The following is a 15,552-nucleotide window of genomic DNA, read 5'->3' on the forward strand; positions in this document are numbered from 1 at the left end:
TGCCCAGAGCCGCCATCGCTCCCTGTCCTTAGAGCCGCCATCGCTCCCTGTGCCCAGAGCCGCCATCGCTCCCCGTGCCCAGAGCCGCCATCGCTCCCTGTCCTTAGAGCCGCCCTCGCTCCCTGTCCTTAGAGCCGCCATCGCTCCCCGTGCCCAGAGCCACCATCGCTCCCCGTGCCCAGAGCCGCCATCGCTCCCCGTGCCCAGAGCCGCCCTCGCTCCCTGTCCTTAGAGCCGCCCTCGCTCCCTGTCCTTAGAGCCGGCATCGCTCCCCGTGCCCAGAGCCGCCATCGCTCCCCGTGCCCAGAGCCGCCATCGCTCCCTGTCCTTAGAGCCACCATCGCTCCCTGTGCCCAGAGCCGCCATCGCTCCCCGTGCCCAGAGCCGCCATCGCTCCCTGTGCCCAGAGCCGCCCTCGCTCCCTGTCCTTAGAGCCGCCCTCGCTCCCTGTCCTTAGAGCCGGCATCGCTCCCTGTGCCCAGAGCCGCCATCGCTCCCTGTCCTTAGAGCCGCCATCGCTCCCCGTGCCCAGAGCCGCCATCGCTCCCTGTCCTTAGAGCCACCATCGCTCCCTGTCCTTAGAGCCGCCATCGCTCCCTGTGCCCAGAGCCACCATCGCTCCCCGTGCCCAGAGCCGCCATCGCTCCCTGTGCCCAGAGCCGCCATCGCTCCCTGTCCTTAGAGCCGCCATCGCTCCCCGTGCCCAGAGCCGCCATCGCTCCCTGTCCTTAGAGCCACCATCGCTCCCTGTCCTTAGAGCCGCCATCGCTCCCTGTGCCCAGAGCCGCCATCGCTCCCCGTGCCCAGAGCCGCCATCGCTCCCTGTCCTTAGAGCCGCCCTCGCTCCCTGTCCTTAGAGCCGCCATCGCTCCCCGTGCCCAGAGCCGCCATCGCTCCCTGTCCTTAGAGCCGCCCTCGCTCCCTGTCCTTAGAGCCACCATCGCTCCCTGTCCTTAGAGCCGCCATCGCTCCCTGTCCTTAGAGCCACCATCGCTCCCTGTCCTTAGAGCCGCCATCGCTCCTTGTCTCTCAGAGCTGCCATTGAGGTCATGGTGGCACAGGGCTGTTTCCAAGGCTGCTCTGGACACCTGGGTATAAAGCCTGCAAAAGTGTGCTGAAGCATCACATCAGGCCTACTCTGTGGTGCCTCAACACAGGAAGTGGATCCTGGCTTTCCAAATTAGACATGTTCACCTGCAGCTCCTGTATCCCTACTCACTGGCTGAGCAGACCTGTGCAAGGGCACAGCTGGTCCATGGCTCTCACCGCCCAGCCACAGCCTGGCCTTACAGCAAGAACAAAGCATCAGATGAGTCCCATTGAGCTGAATCAGAAGGCCACTGCCTCAAAACCAGTGTAAAAAATGCACTTGAATTAAAATATAAGTAAGTAATTAGCAATTTTAATCAGCAAATTAAAATAAAGTTTAGATCAGCTTTATCTGGTCTAAGTTCAAATGCCCTCCTGGCCCAGGCAGCTGCTGGGGTTGGGTCTCTGAAGCCTCCTGTGCATCCTGGAAAATGAGGCTAATTAGCACCTTTCAGTTTACAAAGCCAGTTGAGGACATCCATCCATCCAGTCTGTGCAAGTTTGAGATGCTGAGATGACAGGGACATAGGACAGTGTATAACAGCATCACATGCATTTCTGTTCATTTCTGGTTTAACTAATTCCGGAAATAAAAGGGGAGTTGTACAAACACACATATTGATTTGAATGCCTCAGATTGTTTTAAAGGTCCTCTGAAATATCGGCTGTGAACTTAATCAAATGAAATGTCAGATTTATGACAGAGACACTGACATTCATTTACATAAAAGTGAAAGCCACTTGAATAGGTATGAACATGCCTGAATTTTAAAACCAGTGACCTGGGCAGCAGCTGTTTTTCTCCGTGTTCTGGCAGGGCAGAGCTGAAGAACGTCTGGTTTCATGTTGACAGACTGAAGCTACACCTCCTTTGCTCATCTGATGTGGTTTTGTGGTGACCTACTTAGATAGTCTTGCCACAGTTATGACCAAGGTTTTTTTCCACACTGGCTAATTTCAGACAATCTGCAGTTGGCTAATCCCCATCTGCTTTAACTCATTCTCTGCATCCCAGTAGCATTTGGGACAGAGTGCATGGCTTCAGCCGAGGCACAGCTCATGGAGTGACTCAGAGCTCACAGGTGCCAGTGAAAAATGAGACTTGCACTTTGCAAAGTGGTGCAAGCTGATTTCCAGAGTGATGTGCACATCTTCCTCCACTTGGAAACGGCAGGACTGCAGGCCTCCAACACATGAGAAACTCAGGCACTTCTGCTTTTTGATCTCAGTTTTCCTGATGTACTGGAGTAGAGATTTTGAACATCACTTCATCCATAAATACTGAAGCTTGGTCCAGAATGAGATGTACTTAAGCTGATGAAACACAGGAAATTTCCTTGTGAATACTGTCTTCCTTTTTTCTGTGAAAACTAAAGTTCAGAGTTTTCCAAGGATGACTGGAAGTAGCTGGTCACTAAAAGGTGAATCATTAGTGTTTCCCTTGAGAATGCCTCTAAGAAGAAATTAATCTTCTGCAAATTAGCATGTTTTTAGTTCATAATAACTTTTGGAGTTTTTCTTTGCTTTTCTGGGAAGCACAGTGAAAAAGCAAGAAGTTATATTGAAAGGGATTGAGGGAGAGCCGGTGGGATTATGGCAGAGAAGGACAGTGGGGGCCATGTGCCTCTCTCCTCCGTGCAGGATGGCTCGTGCTCTGGGTCACAGGACAGGAAGAAGCTCCCCAGCTGTGCAGCCCAGTCCTCTTTGGCAGGTCCTTATTCTGTCCTCCTAGAAATCAGAGAAAAATATCATTGAAAGCACCTCTGCAGAGCTCCAGTCCATCCTTTGCTTGCAGCAGGTCCAGCTTCAAGGTCAGAGGAGGCTGCTCAGGGTCTTGTCCAGAGAAATTTTGAGAATCTCTAAGGACGGAATGTCCCCACTCCATGGATGGAGCACGGATGGAGCTGCTCTGGGAGACCTATCCTCGTGCTGCACTGCTCTCAGGGTGAAGAACTCTTTCTGTTGTGCAGCTGAAAGTCCCCTTGTTGCACTTCATAGCTGGTGCCTCTTCTGTTGCACAGCCATGGCAGACGTCTGCTCCTCCTCCCTTATAGCTGTGCCCACACTGATCTGAGGTAGGAGTAGCTGCATCCACTCTTGGTGTTTTAAAATCCAATCAGCCAATGGTGGAAGAGCCGTGGCAGCTGTGTTGGTCAGGGAAAAGGGCATGGCTGGAGTCCTGTGTGATCTTCCCCAATGGTGACGGGCTCGTCACCAGAGCAATGTTCAGTTCTGTACCAGGCTGGTGCAGAAGAAGGAAAATCTTAAAACTCTCTTTCCTAGTCACTCGAGTTGTGTTTGGCATAATGAGTAGGTCATTTGGCCTAAGAAAGAAGGCCGGAAATTGTATTGGTTTGCTTTTTCTTTGCTATTTCTCTGCTTTTGTTTTGTTTGGGGTTTTTTTTGGTTTTGGCCTCAGCCTCAGCCTCAGCCTCATTTTTTGGGTTGCTTTTGTCCCTTAAATCTTTCAACTGGTGTGATCAGAAAGCTCCAGACTTGTTTTGTTTTACTGGATTTTTAGCTGTCATGTGCTTTTAATCATGAGGGACTGGTGCAGAAAAGGGATGAGTACAGATGTAACTCTTCAGGATGTGACTGACCTTCTCCTCACGGTGCCTGCTGGCCCTGGCCAAAGGGAAACCACAGATGGGGTTTGGGAGCCATGGGAAGGATTCAGGAAGGGATGTGGAAGGGAGGAAAATTTAGCCAGGAAAGTAGAGGCTTGGCAACATAAACACAAACCCAGGACTGAACCTCACAAAGGCCAGGATCTGAAAGGGGAAAAAAAAAATAGGAAAAGGGAAAAAGGTAGATTGAGAACAAGGGTCCAAGGGAGCCCTGTTGGAGGGGGGAGCATCAGAGCAGCTGGAGGCATCAAGGGCTGCTGCATCTCCTGTGTGAGAACAGGAAACTGCAGCAACCAGCACATAGCAGTTGGTCAGCTACCCTGAACTGTCACTTTCCCACTGAGTTGTAGTGCTGCACACACATGCTCAGCACAGCACACTCTGGGTGAAGTAACCACAGGTGATACCAAATTATAATGTTTCAAATGTTCTGTGTGAAGAGATGGTGATTTTCATGTCTCGTCTCTGACTCATCAGCAGGAAATACCTGTTGTTGCCATTGAGAAGGGGCCAGTCCATCTTACTGTCACTGAGGTAACCAAGCCAAACACCGCTCCAGCATCGCGGTGCACTTGGTGTTTTAAGGACTTGGTCACAAGGAAAGTAATAATTTTGGCAGGAGGCTGTTCAGGCTGCTTCTCACTTGTGGTTTTCTGATGCACAGCTACTGAGCATCTGTTGATTAATGCATGTACTGAATGTTGCTTTTAATAGATCACAGGAATTTCACAGTTGTTTTAGCTCATCTAAGATGATGTGGCTGTAGGTAACATAGTGTTTAGTTTTAATTCTTAAATTATGCAGAGCAGCCTAAATAGATAGCTATGTAGAACATCGAGGGCAGGCACAGATGAGTTAGTGACTGTAACCTTGCGCTGGAAACGTAGGGGAAGGTGCTAATTTACAGCCCAGGACTTTGTTCTCTCTTAGGAGTGGAGTCTGTCCACTCTAAAGACCAAGGGCATGTCAGATTTACTCTGGGGAATTGGTTTAGCTCTTATGACACTCTTTGGCCTTGAAGACATCTGGGTTTGCCTTTTAGATTATCTACAAAAATGGTGATCTCAGGCATGTTGAAGTCACCCTTGAGTCAGTTCTCTCTGAAACAGAGTGCTGAACTTCCTTCTGCAGTGGGGTGCAGCGACAGTGGGAGGAGATTGCTAGTAGGGAAGGTGGAAGTGCTTCAACTAGATTTACTGTAGAACTATCCTACAAGTGTTTAAAAACATCAGTTCCCTTCCAAGCTTGGATTCATAGTAAAGATAAAATATTTCCTGGGTTATGGAGAGGGATTCAACTCTAAACTCACCTGAAGCCAGATCCTGGTTCTGGCATGGAATATGATATAGGCCAAAACCCCAAATGAGCCAGTGTTTTCAAGGACAAAATCAGCAATATTAAGAACACCAAGATCAGCTGTGGCCTTAAAATGGCTGTATCTGTGGGCTGCATGTGAGGAGGGAATGCCTATGGCCATGGCACCACAGTGCCTACAGGGCAGTTATTGCTTGCAAAAGACCTGCCTTTTGGGGGCTTCAGCATCACCCAGGATTGGCCCCATTACAGCTGCTGAAGATCTTGGCAGGCTGGGATGTGAGTGCTGGAGAGCTGCCTTGGCCTGAGAACAACCTCTGTGCAAATGGATCTCTTCCCACTCCCCTCTCTCAGTCTGAGACTGAAAAAGAGACAACTGGTGGTACTTTAATGGGACAGATGAATGATCTTTGTTATTAAACTTAGGACATTTCTTTATTACACAGGTGAAGGTTCAGCTGCCACAAAGGAGGCAGGAAAAGCGTCAGCATGTAATTTGCTTTATTGCTTTGGGATAGATGGGAAAGAGTCTCTTAGGCTGACTGATGAAATGCTGAAAATTCTTTTAGACCCTTCACCATATAGAGTTGTTTTTCCATTTCTTAATGTGCCTTAGCATATATAGCATTTTTTCCTCTTGTTCTCTAGCTATGTGCAGTAGGCATATGCTTGGATGCATATATATACACAGACTTGCATGTATAAACATAAATAAATACATAGGCAAATGCGAGGCACTAGTTCTCAACAGATAATGTCTCTCCTGTTGCTTTGTTATCTATTGTTTGAAACTATTGGATGCTTGGTTTGTTTGCTTTTCATTCCATGTTTAGTCTGGTTTTGACATGCTCAATCTGGAGGTTATCCAGGAGGAAGCAGTGACAGCGGGAATCACATTGCATGCCTGTAGCCAGTGCCCAGCAAGATGTGCTGCTGTAGCCAGGCACCAAAGGTTGTGATTCACCTGTAATGCAAAGGGGATCAGCCCTTGGAAACAGGGACCCAAAGGGCATTCGAGGGAGTGTCCCCAAGGACACTGTCACGTCACCTGCTGGCACTGCTGAGTGGCTGAACACAAAGGCTGGGGAGACAACTTCTCCCTTGCCTGGGATGGGGTAGGGGTGAAGAGCACCTTGCTGAGAAGCGATCCCAATTTCTCCAGCCTTGTTTGGTTTTCAGGGAAATGCAGCTCTCCTGACCCCAACCTCATGTCTTCATTTTTGGCAGGAGATGTTTGTTCATGCTGCCTTGTGCGCTGCCACACATCAACAGGTGCTCTGCCAGGTAGGCAGACAGGTAGACACAGGACTGTCCCCATGCACAGAGCTCGCTGGTTTACCTACAGACAGGCTCTGCTGGGTGCGTGGTTCAGACACTGACAGCTACGGCCAGGAGGTGCTACCCCAGAGATAGGACACAGAGGAATTTTCCTCTCTTGTTTTTTGTTTTAAACGTTGAATTTTTTTGACTGTGAACTCAGGCATTTCATGAATTTCAGAGCTGGTGCTGTGCCGTGACTCATCGAGTCCCCTCTCTCAGCAGTGTGTGATGGGCCTTCTGTCTCACGACGTGACTCTCCCAGCACAAATGGGCTATGTTTAGTGACAGGCTTCGGCAGGAGGCAGTTGCTGTTTTACAAATGCCTAAACTGAGGCACAGAGAGGCTGGAGAAACGGGCCCAGAACAGACAGCAAGTCCACGGGTGAGCTGGGAAGCATCTCACAGAGTCCTCTCCACCTGCTTTCTGACCAACGCTTTATCTTGAGACCCAAACAGACTGGGGAAACCTCTCCCACTTTTTTACCCCAGTCCCCAGTGAAGAGGTTTTGGTTTGTTTACAGGCTCTCACTAACACCACTTACTTATCTGCCCATTCTGCACCCTGCAGGCAACCAGCCAGATGGGCTGGAACCCAGCATGGTGCAGCTCCATGCTCGCATCTCCTGCCAGTCCGCGGGACACAGCCACGCTGCACCAGGCCAGGGGGTCCTGCAGGCCCCACGTCTTCTTCCCAGCAGTGGCCAAGGACTTCTGCATGCTCATGAAATGAGGTGTGAGAAGGCAGTGATGACTAAGTAACATCCTCTTCCTTTTCTTACTGAATGGCTTCCTCAAGTCAATCTACTTTCTTTTTTAAAGGGCTGTTCAATGCTTCATTTCAAACCAGCATTGCAAATTTGAGCCTCCCACACCCTGACCAGGTGTGGTTTCTGGAGTGTATTTATGTATTTGGTGCATGTGTATCCATCCCTGAATTTGATGGCACATTGCATGTGTGTGTGTGTAGGGGAACGACAGGGAAAGAAGACAACAGCAGTAGAAAGCATCATTTGTAAATTAAGAAAAAAAAAAAAAAAGAGGAATGGAAAAATCAATTATGCCAACTGCCCCCCTTTCCAATACCCAAAGCCAGTAGAGACTGAAAGGAGGCATCTCGGGAGACAAAGAACAGGGTAAGCAGATGCAGCCTGGCTCCCGAAAGCCTCTCCAGCTACTCCTCAGTATATAAAAATCATGGAAACTTCTAATATCTGCAGCTTCCTCTGGCAACCAGTCCCCACTGGACTGTGAGCAGAGCCACCTCCTTTTCTCTTCTGGACCTGGTTGCCACTAGATTCCTTGGACACAGGCCCATGTGCTGCAGGGAACTGTGAGTGTTGTGTCCATGTTTGCCCTCGGTGGGCAGGCGGCAGCTGCTCCCCAGGCAGGAGCCATTCGTCACCCGGGAGGTGAAACTGCAATAACAGCTGCAGAAAGCTTGGCCTTGCCTGAGCCCTGCCTTCCTCCCTGCACAGCTCACCACCTCACTGCCTGCCCTCTGCCCAGGGTTCGTTTAAATGCTGAATACCTGTTTGTTAAGGGCAGGGTTCAGTATTCTCTGGGTTACATTCTTGTTGGTCTATAAATTAAAAGTTCTTCCTCTTTCCTTATTACAGACTGTCCTGAAAGCCCTTCTGTCAATGGGAATTAACAAATCTTTGTGACAACTCTGATAAACAGAGTGTTTGGTTAGCTGGATTACATTTACTGGTGCCAGCTGCCAATGAGTCCAAGTATCTGTTGCACTAGTGAGGTGCATCTGCTGTGACATGTCTACAAACAAATGGCAATGGGAAAAGAGAGCAACTGTACAAACAACTGCATTTCTAGATCACAGCAGTAGCCTGGAGCTGCTGGGCACTCCCAGGACTTGTCACCTCATGCTCACATGAGCATCTTGCTCTCAAGCTGCCTCCAGAACTGCCAGCCGTTGCAGGAGGAAATGCAGGACCTTTCCAAGAAGGATGCCTGTCTTCTCTGCCCTTTGCCAGTAAAGGGATGGCCTGGCAAAGGCAGCTGGGACACAGGGAGGCACATGGGGTGGCACTCCAAAGTGTGTGCCAGTGTGCACACATATTTCCCAGCTGGTCTGCCAGGCCTCCAGCCTGCTCTGCTCAGGAGCCCTGCTGCAGCCAGCCAGACACCTCTGCCCAGTGCTGTTTAGCAGATTGTTGGGAATACAAGCAGTAGGACCTCGATTTTTTTGGGAGGCTCCGTTACCTTGTCCATGGTGTGTCTGCTGGGAAGCTTCACAGCTGAAATAAGTATTCTGTTCAGTACCCAGCAAAGTCAGAGCAGAGAGAAAAATAATCACCTGAATGTTCTGCTCTGTCTGGTACACCACACTCTCTCATGTCTCCTTCCTGTCAGAGGCTGCTGCTGGTGGTTTTTATGGGCATTCTCTGAAGTGTAAGAAGTAAAAGAATGTTCTCCTGCTTCTGTTATCTCTGCAATCCCTCATCAGGACAGCAATTACTTTGTTGATAAAACACAGCTCCTGTTCACACCTACTTCACAAATCACTTTTGACACACAACATGCAGGACCTGTAGGACACAGAGTGACATCCCTTCCCAGGGCTCTGTGGCCTGTCTTGCCCTGGATAGAGAACATGGCTCCTGCGTCCTGAGGCGTAGACAAGGGGACAAATGCAGATTTTAGAGAGGTAAAGTGGAAAAGCAACAAAAACAAAGATTTAATGCCGCATGAGCAATAACTAACTGATAGGAAAGAGGGGATATGTTAAGAAAGAAAGAGAAAAGACAGTGGAAGGAAAGCTATCAAGCTGTGGTGGGCTGATAAACACCCAGCCAGGTGCTCGCTCCCCTCCAGTCAGATGGGGGAGAAGATCAGAAGGACAAAAGTGAGAAAAAAAGGAGTGGGTTGTGACAAAGGCAGTTTAGTAAGTGAAGCAAAGCTGTACAAGCAAGGAAAGTGAGATAAGGAATTCAGTCATGACTTTGTATCAGCAGGCATGTGTTGGGCCATTCCTAGGGATGCTCATAGAGATTACTTGGGAAGACAAATACCATAACCTTGAACATCTCTTTCCTCATCCTGTCCCTGAGATTTTATTGCTGAGCACGATGTTCTGTGGTGTGGAATAACCTTTTGGTCACTCTGGGTCAGCTGTGCATTCCCCCCAGTCTCTCACCTCCCCAGCCTCCTTGCTGTGGGGGCGGAATGTGGAAAAGAAAAGGCCTTGGATGCTGTGCCAGCCCTGCTGGACAGTGGGTGAAGCACTGGGGTGTTACCAGTGTTGATTTAGTCAGACCTACAAACCACAGCACCTGACCAGAGCCACTGAAGAAACTCCTCTCTGCCCCAGCCAGACTCAGTCTGGCAGTGCTGGACGAGGAGAGCCTGGTGAGAAAAGAGCAAAAGCCAAGGGCAAGGGAATGATTTCTTTCCTTGGCAAGGCCATTTTCCTTGGATACTCCTCTCTTTCCAAGAAGAGATCAGCTCTACCAGCCTCCTTTCACCCCTGCAATAATTCTTTTGATAGACCCAGCTGCTCCTTCTCTCTGCCACATCCATCCAGCCATGGCATGCAGACTGAAGTGGGTGTGTTGCCCATTGCTGTAGTGCTGCTGCCCATGGCTGTCCCTGGCTGTGGGGTAAGAAGAAGCTGTAACCAGCAGCTCCCCCCGCTCTCCAAGGGCCAGCTCTTTGGCTGATCCTCCAATTAACTTCAGCTCTGAAAAAGGGTTAAGGCGTAGTCTCAGAGTTTCGACTGGGACGTATAACAACACATCCCTCTGTCCCAGCAAAGCAGTGATGGCTCAAAATGATCCATGCTATTTTAAACCCAGAAATCTGGAGCACCACGAAAAAAACATTAACAAAATGCTGTTTGCTTATTTTAAAATACCCTTACAAACTAAACTGCTTAAATCCAGGTTGTGTACAATGAATTGCACGCTGTAAAAAGATATTTTTCTTGGTTTATCTGAGAAAAATATGCTGATGGCAAGGCCAAGCCTGGTTTTTTGTTGTAACTAGGCACCATTCTTAGCAAACTCACCTGCAAGTCTCGTTCGGCCATTGTGAATAAATAATAGAAGTTGCATAAGATGAGAAACTCTGCGAACCTGGCTGAAACCAGCTGGTCACGGAGGGAGCACCTCTCACCCTGGTGAATCATGGGGTGGTGATCATCTGGGGACACAGCAGTTAGGGCCAGCAGACCCATTAGGTGACCTTTGCTGGCCACCTCTGTATCACAGGCCAGTAGTATCATCTGTGGAACCCTGTAATGAGCCCCATAGGTTGTATTTCAGGATGTGTGGCTGACATTTAAATTCCATGGAATTACACTGCTTTAACTGGGTGACAGCAGGACATAAAAAACCTATCACTTCCACTTTTGTTCTTACAAAGTTCAGCCTGACTTTCAACTGGAATGTTTCTGGCTGCAGTTACGTTATGTGGTCACTCAGGTTGTTCATAAGAAACAAGTATGAGCCCCGGTGCCCTGGTCAAATTCCAGTTTAGATGATCATATTCTGCTCTGCCACAGCTTCTGCCATTCCTGTACTTTCCTGTACTAGCTGGGGATGCTCTGCCTTTTCTGCCCTGCCCCACATCTCAGAGTTATTCTGCACTGTCAGCTGCAGACCCTGGTGTGGGCTTGGGTGGAGATTCTGAGGTTCCCAGAGGAAATACCAGAGCAAGGTCAGCCTGATTGTGGATTGCAGCCCCTGTTCCTGTTCTGATGGCACAAACAGCCCTGTCACACTGGGTCCATGGTGTCCCTTGGGAAATGTTTTGCCTCTTTCAGAGCCCACCTTGACACTGTGGGGGAACGGAACTGCTGCTGTCCTGTGTGGGGACCAGCGCTGGTGCCTTTCTTTATGGCTTTCCTGGGTAGATGGTTTGTACAAGCTCAGCAAATCCACCATGCTCGAAAGGTGCTGACCCATCACACGCACGCAGCTGCACAGCACCTCCACAATAAACCTGATGCTTCCAGAAGGTGTTGATCTTGCAGCACATGGACTGTGTGAAGACAGAAAAACACTGTTCTTCCTGATTTTGCTGTGTGGCAACACAGCTGGGGCTGCTGTACAGCATTGCTGGCCAGGCAGCACCTCCCTGGCTGCTGTAAATCCCTCTTCTCTCCAAGTACAACATCTTGGCTGAAAAAGAGCAAGTATCTGGGGAAAGGCAGGCAGGCAGCAAACTCGTCTTCAGGGATAGCTGCAGTTGTGAAATAAGTTGTTTCCAGATGCCTTATGATCCCTTGCAATGAGGGCATTTAATCAATATCTATTTCACTCCTATAGGCAGGGTCCTGCTTATGTCAACAGCTGATACTTGACAGCATTAAGTAATTACAAAAATGAACTGCCCTGCAGAGTGAGATATTCCATTGAGTAAAGATGTTTAAACCAGATTGTTGTGACTGAAGCTGGATAACCTTCGAGGCCACTCAAGAGACACTTTGCCCTTGAATTCTGGAGAAAGGAGGACAAGAGGTTTGTGCATGGCCCTGCATGAAGATCACTGGAGCGATTTTTCTGGTGAGCATTTTCCGGAATCCGGGATGAGAAGACAGGGTGTGAGCGGTGCTGTGGGTGCAGTGTGGCGCAGGTGCGTGCCCTGCCCTTGGTGGCATCTCACTGGCCTTGTATTGTTGAAATCACAAATTTACTTTCTTTTGGTTAGCAAGTCAAGCCAATGACTGGGAGCAGGCAGTGCCCAGCGTTGTCAGCATCGAGCCCCGAGGGCTGAGGGCAGTCTGTGTGTAGGTTTTGCAGCCCTGGATTCAGAGTCCTGCTGGTTTGGCTGTTACAGATAATCCCACATTCAAACCCTGAGTTTCCTGTTCTGCTCCATGCTGGGGAATTTCTGGTTGTTAATTTTGCAGTGGCACACAGCAACGCTGAGTAATGCAGGGAAGCAGCCTCAGAATGCCTGAGCGTGGAGGAAGTTACACATTTGGCATTTGAGAAAATGTATGCAAATAGCTTTTCCAAGGCGGTCTCATCACCATCCATGTTTAAAGCAATTAAACCTCCCTCAGAGCAACACTTCCATGCAATAAATATTATACAGCACCTCACCAAACTCCAGCACAGCCAAATAAATAATTGAAGACAACTATTCTGAGCTCTGAACTGTTGTTCTCCAGATGAGGAATAAATCAGCTGCAGCAGCAAGAGCAGCAGCTGTTTTTAGAGCTGGTGAAGGTCTCTTTAGCTTGACTTCACCTTCCCTGCTCAGAATCACGCTCGCTTCTGCAAAGATTTGAGAGTCAGATATTTATAGAGGGCAGCAGGAGTCCCACAGCAAACAGGATCAGAATCAAGCACCACAGGAAATCATTAGGATTTTCTCAGAATAAAATAAATCTAGTAAAGGTGCAAATGCTCCTTCGGGGAAAAGTAAGAGCACATGGCACAAACGGTGCTAGTGCCAAAAGCAGGCAGTAATTAAGCCCAGAGGAGAGGGAATCCGAAAGGGCGGCGGTGCTGCTTCCAGCAGATCTCTCTCATAGGCTGAGCGGCTTCCCGAGCCTTGATTCAGCACACGCCTAACCCCTGCAGAGGTCGGTGACTTTTAAGCAGGTATCTGGGTGCTCTGTCAGATTGCAGGGGAGGGGAGGGCAAAGCGATGCTTGGCTGCAGCCCAGCACGCCGTGTGTCGATGCTACCCCACTCGTGTCAGCTCCACATCATTGCTCCAACGGGAGGAAAACGTCCAGAGCCGTGCCCAGGAGCCCCTCAGGGGCTGCACCGCAGCTCCTCACGGCAGCCTGCCCAGGGAGGGCTGCAGGAGCCGGCAGCTCTAAGGCAAGCAGGGACAGCACGGAGAGCTTTTCAGCCCCGTGCTTTTCGTGGGGACACGTGTGACATGGGGACCTGGGAAACAAATGCCCAAGCTCCTTTTGGCTGCGGGGGGCAAGGCAAGCCTCCCCTCCCTCATCTGACCAAGATGAGCAGAAGTCACTCTGTGCCATGTTCACTGCACGGCTTCTGCGTGACAAATCCAAGAACAGGGCCCGACCTTGCTACGATTTTAAGAAAAATGAAAGGCTGCACATGTTTTAAGAAAGTCCTACAAGCCCTTTCCTTGTACATCAAAAGGCAATGACTACAGAGGCAGCGCCTGTGTGGTCAAGAGGTTCATCTCTGGGCCTTTCCAATTAAATATTTATTCCAGTTAATCAAAATCCAAGTTGGGAAGAAGATTAAGGTGGCTAGAAGGCTTCATACTTTATTCCAGCAACATATCCAAATATATTCACAGGATTAATTATGATTTTGTGTGTGGCTGAAAGTGCAAGGAGGGATCCAGAAGGGAGCCATTTCGTATGGTCACCTGAGCAACTTGCCGCTGGTTAGAGATTGAGTGGAAATGGTTAAAACTCCCTCTGTAGTAGCTGTTGAAGGAAATGGGCTTTTTTTTTTTCTTCACAGCAGAAGAATTTATATTCTGCATTTGAACCATCATACTTAATGTGACCATGGAAGGTTCTTATTCACCATACAACTGTCTTCCCCTCTTGAGAATCCAATTAAGGTATTGGCCTTTGTGAGTTAATATTGCAGTATGTAATTATGAGTTAATAGAAAGCAATTTCCTCTGAAATGTTCTTTTGTTCCGGTTGTCCTTGTCACTGGATTTCTGGAAGGCAGTTGCATTTCTACACAGTGCGAAGTCGTGAAGTCAGGTGGCTTCAAGAGAGGCAGAATTTCATCCCACTTTCTTGCCTCCACTGCTAGTTTTGAAATCCAGCTGTGTGCTTGAATAGTGCAGATGTTTTTCCATCCCTGTCACCTGGCAGGAGTTAGGCAGGGTTTCACCTCTGCCTGCTTTGCCTTTTCATCTGGTTTTGCCTGATATCCTTGCAATCCTTCACAGACCAGGGAAGAGCAGCATTCTTCTATTCCATCCACAAACAAGGCTGGCCCCACTGGAGAGCTTTCTGGCATTCTCCTCTTGACCTCGGGGTATACTGGAAATAGCCTGTTTATTTTCTGACTCTTAGATAGTTTGGGCTGTTTGGAAGTAGTTTACCCCAGCCATTGTCATAGCTTTTTGAGAGAGACTATGTTAAATGGTATTTTAAAACCTGGATAAATTATTTGCACTGAATTACTCAATAATTGTATCTCTTGTCAGCTGAAATTTCCTTCCTTGGGAAGTTTTGGAAAGTACAGCCTGCTGTATTCCCTTGACTGAATATTTAGATCTCAAAAGCATTTTATGAATCCTTGCACAAGTCCACTTTGACTGGGTCAGATGATCAGCCTTCAGAGGTGGGCTGATGCAACAAAATCATTTGAATCTTTGCAATGTGCCATGAGAAGATAAACATTTTAGCCTATTTCTCTGATGAGAGTTACCTTCCAAGTGAATGTGGAGCTTTGCAAAATCATTTCTGTGGGTATTGACTCCTTTTGGGAGCTATGACACATCTGTTGACTGTGGTAGAATGAGTCATCCCTATGGTTAGGCACGTGTACAGGTGCTATTAGGATCAGAGCCCTAATAGCCTTGTTAGAAAGTGTAGTGGGTGGCATAATCTGAGAACTGGTCTACAGCAGTCCTGTGTGCAAGGAGCACCTTGCAGCGCTCAGTAGAGTTTTTCTATCTTAACAAATACCTGCTTTTGGTTTCCTGTTACTTCCAACACATCAATGTGAGATTAAATAGCTTCATCTGTGGGTGGCAGTGGTCTGATACCCAGCCGAAAATGCCAGGGCCACTTAGGTGTGCTCTCATTGCCAAATTAAGCACACACCCTGTTGTGTCTTTCTGAAAACCTGCTGCATCAATAATTATGTCTCTGATCTGGCACATAGCATATGCTGAGTATGCTGGGGCTATGCTGGGGCTATGCTGGGACTGTGGGTGTACATGTAAAAAATATTTACATTCCTACTGTGCATGCATACTCTGCATCCTGCTCCTGCTCAGAGCCCAGGATGACACTGTGTTGTCTTTATATGGAGCTGGAGCAAGCCCCATGCTCCAAAGAGACATTTAGTAAAACACAGAGGAAGCACACTGCTTCTGCAAGGCCGAGAGCTGGTCAGCATCCAGTCCACCCCAAGTTTCTGTCTGTCTCTGAGAGACACAGCTCAGGTTCCCACTTCCCTCACAAGCCATCTGGCAGCAGAAACTCCAGGGAAGAGCTAAAGCAAGCAGCATTGCTGAGCAGCTGGAGGGCTGACACGGTGCAGTGCTGACTGTC

Source organism: Aphelocoma coerulescens, chromosome 20 (genome assembly GCF_041296385.1).
Source record: "Aphelocoma coerulescens isolate FSJ_1873_10779 chromosome 20, UR_Acoe_1.0, whole genome shotgun sequence".
In the NCBI taxonomy this organism is placed as follows: Eukaryota; Metazoa; Chordata; class Aves; order Passeriformes; family Corvidae; genus Aphelocoma; species Aphelocoma coerulescens.